The sequence below is a fragment of the Schistocerca nitens genome, chromosome 7, assembly GCF_023898315.1.
Source record: "Schistocerca nitens isolate TAMUIC-IGC-003100 chromosome 7, iqSchNite1.1, whole genome shotgun sequence".
NCBI lineage: Eukaryota > Metazoa > Arthropoda > Insecta > Orthoptera > Acrididae > Schistocerca > Schistocerca nitens.
In genome coordinates, this window is record NC_064620.1 from 47,882,440 (window position 1) to 47,893,315 (window position 10,876).

The 10,876-nt window shown below is 40.8% G+C and overlaps 1 pseudogene; it reads left to right on the forward strand.

The window, feature by feature from the left end:
- Nucleotides 1-2,874: 2,874 nt before the first annotated feature.
- LOC126197112 (5S ribosomal RNA) lies at nucleotides 2,875-2,992 on the forward strand (annotated as a pseudogene).
- Nucleotides 2,993-10,876: the final 7,884 nt, after the last annotated feature.

Here is a 10,876-nt window from a genome sequence, read left to right on the forward strand (position 1 = left end):
TCACCTGCTCGTCTCCCCGATCCTCTCCCACCCCCGCCCGCTGCCGCGCCTGTATTCGCACATCCCACCCGGTCTCCATCTCTCCACCCTCCTTACCCTCTCCCAAGATGGCTTCCGCCAGCTCCCCCTCCCTGATGATGCCCTCCTCCCCTCCATCTACCACTCCTACCAACTTTGATCCTCCCACCCTCCTCCTGTGCTTGCTCCTCTGGGCACCCTCCCTCCCTTCTCTCCCTTTTCCGTCCCTCCTCCATTTCTCCCCCCTCCTCCCCTGGGCTTCCCCTCCCCTGTCCCTCTCCTCCTGCCCCCATCTCCTCAGCCATTGGCATCCTTTTTCTCCCCTCTCCCCCACCTCACCCCTGTTCCCCTCTTGGCAGGTCCCCGGACTCGCACACGCTAAGTGGACATTCACACGCCGGAGATCACCGCCATCAGTGTTTCGTGTGTGCCGTCATGTTTAGTATTCAGTGTTCACCGTCACACTCCATCGTTCACCAGTGCCATTGTCTTCTTCAGTGTTTGTGCGTCGTGTCAACAGTTCGTAGTGTGGATTGTCATCGAGTGTGAACGGCTTCATGTTTTTTTATGTTCATGTGTCTACCGTTTTTTCCCGCCGTTTTTCCAAGTGATGTATCTTCTGTGTTTTTATTATTGTTCTCTCTTCGGCTGAAGAGCGGCGTATTGTGCTGCTGCCAGCCTACCTGTTCCACAGGTTTTAAAATCACAATAAAGAAAAAAAAAACGTTTTCGCCAGTCTGCGACGGCTCACCTGAAGATGACTGGCAGGTGCCCAGTTGAAATATCGTGCGAAGTATTGAACGACGACCGGCTGCACCCCGAAATTTGTTTGAACCATTGACATGCCATTCGCAATCAAGTGGACGGGTAATGACAGATCCTATACTTTCTGCAGAGGAGATAGGATCCATAGTAAAGGACAGTACTTGAGGTATCTCTGGTAGAGGTGTCACGCGTACACGACTCTCGGGAGCTCTTCCAACACACCGATTCTCTGCAGCTGCCAATCATTTAACAGTGAAACGTCCCCTTTTAAATAATTTATACAAGACTGTGCTTAAACTGACGCACAATATTTTTAGCGCAACGCAATCTGACTTTCAATAATCTCTACAAGAGAATGGCCCTGACTAACATTAACCTGTACTTTTCACAAATCACTTACCTCACAAAAATCTTGGTTACTCCCACTACTGCAATACAGCAAGCGCCACTACTGCCAGCTAAATAAAAGATTCAAACTATGGAAGGCACTAACTACTGATAGGAATGGTTAGCAAATGAAAGATATTAATAGAGAACAAACAATGTATTTACCTTGATATATATATATATATATATATATATATATATATATATATATATATATAGAGAGAGAGAGAGAGAGAGAGAGAGAGAGGGAGGGAGAGAGAGAGAGAGAGAGAGAGCAGTTCATGACAAATTTCAGAACTCCGCCATCTCTCTCCCCACATCCACCACTGCTGGCGGCTCACCTCCAACTGCGCAACGCTATGTGCTGTTCACAGCCAGCTGCCTAACACTACAATAGCGAGTATTACAACAATGCAAAGCAGCCACAGACTGCACACAGCACAGCCAGTGATTTTCATACAGAGGTGGCGTTACCAATAAAAAAACCTAAACAGCCTACTTACAACAGTAGTCTGGGCGATTTCTAACTGCTTACGAACGTCAACCAACTCATCCTGTGTTTGAGAACAGTGGATCTACATTTTAGCTGCTATAATGTACTACAAGGCAGTGAACAAATAACTTTAAATTAAACCTGCTGATTATCTTTTAATCTGTTGAGCTAAAAAGTTGCTAATTCCATATAGGAATTGAAGCAGATATACTACATGAGATTTATATTAAGGCCACAAAGACAAGGGGGTTAAAAATTACTAATTTCCTGAAATGGTTTGATCTTAATTATAGTTGTCAGCAAACCAAAGGAGAGTTAATTTACGATAAATGCAGATAATATACATATAGGGCTACTCCTCTTTAAGAGAAAACCAGATGTAGTATAATATATTAGTTAGGAAATAACGCAGATTTGTAACAAACTGCTCGGAGATTGTGCCAAGTGCCTAGTGGCTATAATTAAACTCCCCCTATATAACACGTCATAACACGGAAACTAATTACCTTACGAGGACGAAACTTGGTAGCTTTAATGTAAAGTACACGGGGACATAAATAATGGAGAATCAATTCAACTGAAACACTTTCAATGTGCTGCTACGGTACATCATACCATTACATGCCGGCACCATAACTGTTACAAAAGAAACTCAATATGGCGCCCCAACAGTGTCCAGAAGAGTCTGAAAGCGAAGAATTGCGTTCTGCACAGCAGAACGAAGCATGGCCGTAGGTACACTGGCTACCTCTCTTGAAATGCTGCGCTTCAGATCAGCGCGTTTGTAAATGTTCAGCGGGTAAAAACCCCTGTCCTTCAGCTAGCCCCACAAAAAGAAATCACAGGGAGTGAGGTCAGGTGATCGTGGCGGCCAAGCATTAGGAAACGATCGGCTGATAATTCGATCTTGCTTAAAAACTGTTTTGTTCAATGCGTCTCTCTCCAATAGGGCGGGTATGACATGCAGGCAAAGCATATCACAGTAACGCTGACCAGTCACACTGCACATCTTTGGTCCTTAAGAACCAACCTGTTCAGAACAGAGTGGGTCAATGATGAATGCAGCCGTGAAGCAACACCATACGGTGGCACGTTCACCATACAGAGGAATTTCATGCACAGTGACTGGAGGTGAAGGTCCCCACACTCTGGAATTCTGTGTGTTCACCTCACCCATAAGAGGAAAATGAGCTTCGTTTGTCCATAGGATGGCCAACGGTCTTGCCGCAGTGGTAACACCGGTTCCCGTCATATCACCGAAGTTAAGCGCTGTCGGGCTGGGCTAGCATTTGGATGGGTGACCATCCACTCTGCCGAGCGCTGTTGGCAAGCGGGGTGCACTCAGCCCTTGTGAGGCAAACTGAGGAGCTACTTGATTAAGACGTAGCGGCTCCGGTCTCGTAAACTGACTTACGGCCAGGAGAGCGGTGTGCTCACCACATTCCCCTCCATACCCACATCTAGTGACGCCTGTGGCTGAGGATAACACGGTGACCGGTCGGTACGGTTGGGCCTTGAAAGGGCTGTTCGGACGGAGCTTTTTTTTGTCCGTAGGATGGTTCACGGCTAGCCCTCGTCAACCTCAATCCTTGCGAGACAATGGACAGCGAAGTCAACACGTCGTTGAGCGTCCTGTGGTGCAAGCTGCTGTACGATATGGATCTTGTACAGATACCATTTGAGTATGGTTCGAAGCACCGTCCGTACAGTGGACCACGGGATGTTCAGCTGTCGTGACACATCACGCGCACTGCCTGACGATCGGGAATTCCTCGCTGTGTTGTCTGCCATAACAATAGCCATTTCATCATGTAGAGAAACCAATCGTTGGCCTCTTCCCAGAGCGACGCACCGTTCTCCAGTTGAATCGAACCTCTTCATTACGCTCGGCACGGCAGGTGGAGAAAGAGCTTCCGTAATCCTTTCAACTGGCGATATTCTCCAAGTGCAGCTGTTTTGATAATAGAGCTCCATCAATGATGCCCTGCTCCTTTCGCCCAAGCTCATGTTACGCGTCAACAAGCTTTGTAGTGGTGTGGGGCGTGTGCAGTTGGAGTGATATGAGACCCTTGATACGTCTAGATCCGACTCTGACAGGTGACACATACGTGCATCCATTTACGTCCATTGTGCATTTCCATGGACTTTGGACACCCCTGGACAATGCGACACCCTACACGTCCAGGATTGCTACAGACAGGCTCCACGAACACTTTTCTGAGTTTAAACACTTCCGAAGGCTGACATATGCTGACAGTACTTCAGTATTCTGCTAGATACCTTCTCATGTCCACGAGAGTTCTCAGTCTATAATGATTCATTTATTGACTTAATCTCCCCCTCATCAGAATTTTGAAGAAGTATTTCAGATAATAGTCTCGGAAAGCTATTTTCTAAGAGAGTTATATGATTCCCTGAAGGAACTAAGTTTCTATTGAGGTCATCTGCTATACTCAAAAAGTCATTATTAAATACTGTACACATTGTCCGAGTTATTAGCAAATGAAACATTTCTGCTACGCTTTGACTTACATCCTCAACCTGGTGCTGCTAACCGAGCACTTCCTTCGTGGCGGCTGACCACAGGGTTTTATTTTCTACTGAGAATTAGCTATTCCATTTGTGTAGCGCATACTTTTTGCCTTCCTAATAACATTTCAAGCATCTTACAATACCGTTAGTTGTGGGCTGCCACAGCTCGATTGTGATTACTTCTAACATTTTGATATAAATCCCATTTTGTTCTAGCCGGCCGAAGTGGCCGTGCGGTTAAAGGCGCTGCAGTCTGGAACCGCAATACCGCTACGGTCGCAGGTTCGAATCCTGCTTCGGGCATGGATGTTTGTGATGTCCTTAGGTTAGTTAGGTTTAACTAGTTCTAAGTTCTAGGGGACTAATGACCTCAGCAGTTGAGTCCCATAGTGCTCAGAGCCATTTTGAACCCATTTTGTTATACATGATATTCTTACCCCCCTAGTCAGCCACCATGGCTGCCTGTTAGTGCTAGTATTCCGTTCTGAACTTGTAATGGAAACTTTCAAAGAAACTTTCAAAGAGCATGAGAAATATGTTGAGCAAATAATTATATTTATAGTCTAGGTTATCAGTACTATAAACGCTGGTGATCCTTAACGAGGTTTAATAAGGTCTCTGTTTCAACTGGATTAGCTTTTCTGAATAGTTTGCTATTATATTTAACTTGTAACTGAGCAGAAAGACCTTTTATCGTTAAAATTTGTGCGTCATGGTCTGGAAGGTCATTCACCTCGTTACTAACAGAATGTCCCTCTAGTAATGAAGAATGAACAGAAATGTTGTCAGTGGTTACGCTACTGTTCCCCTGCATACATTTGGCAACAGGTGATATGAATTAAGGAGAACTACAAGCATCCTCTTTTTTGCATACACACGTACAGAATTAATATTGAAATTGCAACATACAACTGATTTTTGTACTTCTTATTATGTGAAACAAGAACCCTCTCTATCTTGAGCAGAGATGTTCAGAAATCAGGGTCGGGGGACATGTAAATAATAACAGTCAGATGTTTAGTTCAATTAAATTCAACCACACCTGCACAGCATTCAAATACCTATTCTGTCCAATGCTTGAAACAGCAATGGACTAATATGGAATGCCGTTTTTCACATACATGACCACTCACCGACACCGCAAAGACCTAGAAATATGTATTGCATCTTACATAAAAAATTTGACTATGTTCAACCCTCTCTGATCTCTACTATCCTTGACAAAACTAAGATTACGTACATTACTTTTTCGGCATCGGGGGTCGATTTCATAACTGTTCATAATGTTAGTCACTTAAAATATATGCTTAGATATCTATATCCAATACATTTAAATACTGTTTTGTAATGCGTGTTTTATGCATACCCCCTGATATTTTAACACGTGGTTCATTAATCTATTTTGACGTAACATACGTTTCACAAAATCTGTTATGGGGCGTAAGATTAAATTGCACTTTGATTTCTACCACAGTCTGAATGTGGAAGTCGTGTGATTTCCAAATGAGATGAAGTGGTTGCTTGCTTCTGATACGATGTTCTTGATCTCAGAGTGCAATGCAGATGTATTACTCCACGTATGGATGAACTTTTTCTATAGTATGCCACAACATGTAGGACATACGGCGCACTGTTTATGAATAAGTATGTAAGACTGCCCCCATGGAATGTAAACACAATTACAGTTATGGTTACTGATATCGCATTGCGTATATATTTTAAAATAATACTCGTCCATATTCATGTGTTTTTGTAGATGCTGTAATATGACTCCGAGTCGAAACTGGACTTTTGCGAAACATATAAGGAATGACTATACAGGCTAATACAGACAATGTTTTCTTTTACAAAATTTTTGAAGGTTGTGGACCCATGCCTCAATAAAATGTTTACTTGTCTTGCAGTTGGTATCAGCGTCTTGGAGTCGTCTTGAGTTGATCATCTTAACGAAAGTAAAAAATGGTCCTGGGTTTTGTTTCAGCGTTTACTGATGTCCTGTTTGTTGATTTTTATATATCCAATTTTTATTCCCACATCTTGCAATGCAGCAGACATAAGATCACAAATATTTTTGTGACATGTAAAATCACAACAATTGTGTAAGTTCATTATGTGTAGCTGTTCACAGCAATCTCATGAACTGATCATCAGCATGTTAGAAAAATTGGCGACGAAGTGGTACTGTCTTTGGCAGATATCGATCAAATAATGTTCTAGAAGCACCGAGGCAACTGACAGATTCAAACTGGTGCTGTATAAATTTCCAGTTATAATGTTTAACACAAATCAAAATTAGTCGATATTTTTACACGCCAAAATACTTCGAAAATATTATGGAATTAAAAGACATATACGGAAGTGAAAAAAATATTTGTACGTTTTCAAGAAATAAAGATGTTACACAGCATTGTAAGTTCAACATACTGTAGTTTAATAAACTAAAACGTAAGCAGAATCTTTCACAAGTGATCTTATATTGATTTTATTTAAAAAAGATAGTAAAATCGTGTTTTGTTGTAATGTTTGTAATAAGACTAATTTTTGTAGCTTGACCTTATACTGTAATAATATCGATAACCACTCGACTAACTTTAAGCAAGTCAGAGCTTTGTCAGATTGCTAAACATTGTGTAAATAACCAGAAACATGAATCAGACACTATATATCTGAAAATAGCAACAACTATTGCTGAAAATAAGATGACGTCGTAAAAATTTAAGTAAGCCCTTGGTTTATGGCAACGGCAAAATACTTTCTGGGCCAAATATACTCGACTACTGCTTGTGAGACGCCACACTACAGGTCACGCCATCCAGCCACACCCCCTACTTAACATATCTTCGCTTTCTTCAAAACAGACCAATCAGGGAGCTTCTAAGCCAACACACTCATATCTAGAACTCTCAGTCACAGCCAAATACAACGAAACAACCAGTTACATTCCAGTATTTTACTAGAACTTAAAACTAAATAGCCAACCCTCATGTGATTGCACAATAATTGCACTTTTTTAGTAGCTGATACATTATTTTAGCTAACATGTGTTTTCTAGGACAATAATACAGACAATTTTTACATAGGAATAAGATTATAGCACTTACTTTGAGAAGATTCATGTTTTAGGAAGTGTAAGTTACACATTCACTCTACTTTTTCAGCAGCTGTCACGTTATTTTCACTAACATGTTTTGTCGAGCAATATTACAGAAAATTAAGAGGTGGGAAAAGAATTTATTTACTGGTTTATTTATTAAACCTGATCTTATTAGAACCATCAGGACCTCTCTTACATTGGCCAAGGGTCTCACATATGCTATACCAATTTTATATTATAGTGGCCTAAGAAATAACAATTTGAATATGACAAATAGTATTAAAACGATTTGGGCGTCCACATTGACAATTAGAGTAAATAATAGTGACAATGAACCAATAAAGTTAATATCAACAGTACTGCTACTACTGCTGCTGCTGCCAATAGCAATGATAATAGTAGCGGTAATAACAGAAATAATACCAATAATAGTAACAATAATGACAATAACAACAGTAATGATAGTGGGATATATAAAAAGAATTTATAAGCCTACAAAACAGATGTTTTCTGATATACCAAGTTCTGGGGAAAGGCAATTTAAGAGTGAACTAGTAAGAATACCAGAAAATGAGGAAGACCTGGTTGTAAAGTAGGATCTACGAGGGTAACGAGTGCATATGGGGACAATGGTAATCGTTATTGTTGCTACGGTAGATATGTCATTAACTGTGTTCTGGAACATTGGGGCACATAATTTGAGAGTCCACAGTCATTTTTTATGGATCAGCTGTAAGTTATACAATAACCACGTTCCTCCAGTAGCTGCCACGATATTTAATTTTCCATGGTTCTTATAGATACATTTTTTGGGCAGTTTAGACATTGAAACAGCACTACTCATATTCGTTAAATGATGTAGACGACAGAATTTTCTAAGTTACACCAGTATTGTCAATATCTCTAAGTTTTTAAACATGTGTTTTGCTGATGTATCTTTGACATACCTTTAGATACAGAAATACTTATGTTACACCCTTTACATATTTTGGCAGACATTCTGAATGTGGTAATAAAATTGTGGAACTTAGCGTAAACATCATAAAGGTGTTGCTGGAATATTTTTGACAAAGATTTTAGACATAGTTATACTGTAAGTTGCTTTTTTATTTAATTTCATTGGGTAATTAACATTGTGACATCTTATACAGAATCACTTCGTGTGTGTGTGTGTGTGTGTGTGTGTGTGTGTGTGTGTGTGTGTGTGTTTGTGTGTGTGAGTGTTTTTGTGTGTGAAATCTAAATGTGGAAATATTTAATTTTCTGGCTCATTGTGTTTGACTTAAAGTGCAGCACAGAGACTGAACTGCGCTTATTGAGAATTGAAGCTTAGTATGGAAGTTACATCACTAGTGACAATAAGCGAGTTGTATCTGTTTTGTACTCCTACAGAAGGAACTTTTTGTGTATTGTGATAAATAATGGAGGCAATTTGCATGTGGAAATATTTATGTATTGCACCAAGTGTACTAAAATGTTAAAACTTTTCTCGTTGAGTATTGGGAGATACAGATAACAATATGGCGATTGGTGTTTCTTTTTGAATGGCTGGTAAAATACTTGAAAGTAATTGACTGTTTCATTTTAATGGCTTGTAATATACGGTGCTGCGATTAGGAGGCCTACATACGAGTATTTTGGCTTAGAAGCTCTCTGATTGGTCCGTTTCCAAGAAAGGGTCGTGGCTTAGATAGAGTGAGGGGTGGTTGGTGGTGTGACTGGAGTTCTTGCTGTGGGGCGTGTCTCCTTTCAAGCGCTATGTGAAGCGCTGCGTGAATGTACCCCAGCAAGTAATGTTTTCCTACCCAGTAACCATTCGTAACACTCTTGTTCTCCTCGATAACTCAGCTATGCTGTTCATGTATTGGTTTTAGTCTGATGTGATGTGCTTGTCGTTTCTGGACAATGGAACTCGACTCAATACTTTGCATGCCATCAATCATCCACGCAGGATGCGGCGACAAAGCGCCGACGTCTAAACGTCCATATCTGCTGTAGTTCTCCAAAGTAGAGCCAATAACGCGGACGAAACCACAGCTCAGACGAAACTCCATGGTCCACTAGAGCCAAGCAAAGTGAACGTCTAGTTTGGCATTAAAGCCGACGGCGATGTCGTTCTTTAGACTAGCATAGTTTTCGAGGTATTGTAATTTTGTTGCTGATTTAAAGACCACTCATTTAAGTATTGAATATCATAATTTTGAATGCAGTATTTTTTGCACTCTGATACAGATACAAATGGAGTATCCACTGTGACTCAGAGAAGTAAAGTGCTCGAGTGATCCACTAAAGCAGCGGAACGATGTTTTTGCGGAAGAGTAATTCTTTTTCTCCGACTGTGAAAGAAATGTTAAATTACATAATGAAAAGGCATATCAGCTGTATGGAGAAGTGCTTATTGTCGTATTTTGTAGTAATACACGAGGATACTGTATACTGTACTGTAAACAGTGAGGATAGCTCTGTGATTAAAACCGTAGAATAGAGAGCGTAACTGCGAAAAGTAAAATTATCTATACGAACAATGAACCATGCTATGCAAACATGACATGAGCTGTAAAAAGCACTGATGGACGATTCTGTGATTAAACGTATGATAGAGACTGTAATTCTGAAGAGTAAATGTAAATATGTATTTGCTGTGACATCCGAGTTACTCGAGTCAACTTCGTGCACGCAGGTAACAGCTGGTACACGATACCAATTGTTTACTGGACCTGAATATTCCAGTTACGGTACAATTATCAGGACATAGTATTTAGCTGAAATCAAAGGATACTTTAGACTGTAAACAACGCTGACAATATATATTTGTCTACTATCAGAACATGGTCATCATTCACCAAAACTGCGGTATCATTATCGACGCGCACAGATTTCCCTCAGTATTGTTTATGCGATATTTGTAAATGATTTCCGGTGTGGTGATCGGAACTGGCGTTGAAAGAAGGTAAAAATCAGTTGGTGGGTTAGCTGCAGGCAGGTGAAAATAGGCGCTTGCCAGTTTTTCGTCATTAACTGACAATAGCGTATGGGAACCCATTAGTTCCTCCTATTTTTATCTCGCGGAGACACTGGTGAGCGTAAAAGCAGGCTGATTCGTGTTCACACGGAGACTAATCAACAAACTATTTTCCAGCGCATCCTATCTGTCGATTCGCACATCAAAGAGTGGTGCACGAAGGAGCCTCTGGGCAAGCAAAAGCAACAAGACTTAGATTTCATATTACTTGACAGGTCATTACGAAAATTTCATCTCCAGCTCAGCCAACGTTGAGCACCGTAGGACAAAGTTCAAGAGCATCATACAATACGCTTTAGAGAAGTGTGGATATGTCCCGAGAAAAATTTTGAAGGGTGGAAAAGACCCATCGTGGTTCCATAATCGTATTGGAAAGCAGCTACGGAAGCCAAGAGAGCTTCACTGCAAATTTGAACTTAGCCAAAGCATCACAGATAAACAAACACTAAAATAAACCAGAATTAGCGTAATAATGGCTATGCGTGAAGCGTTCGACGATTATGAAAGTAAAACAGTCTACCAAATTGACAGAAACTCCTAAAAATGTTTGGCTTTATCTTACATT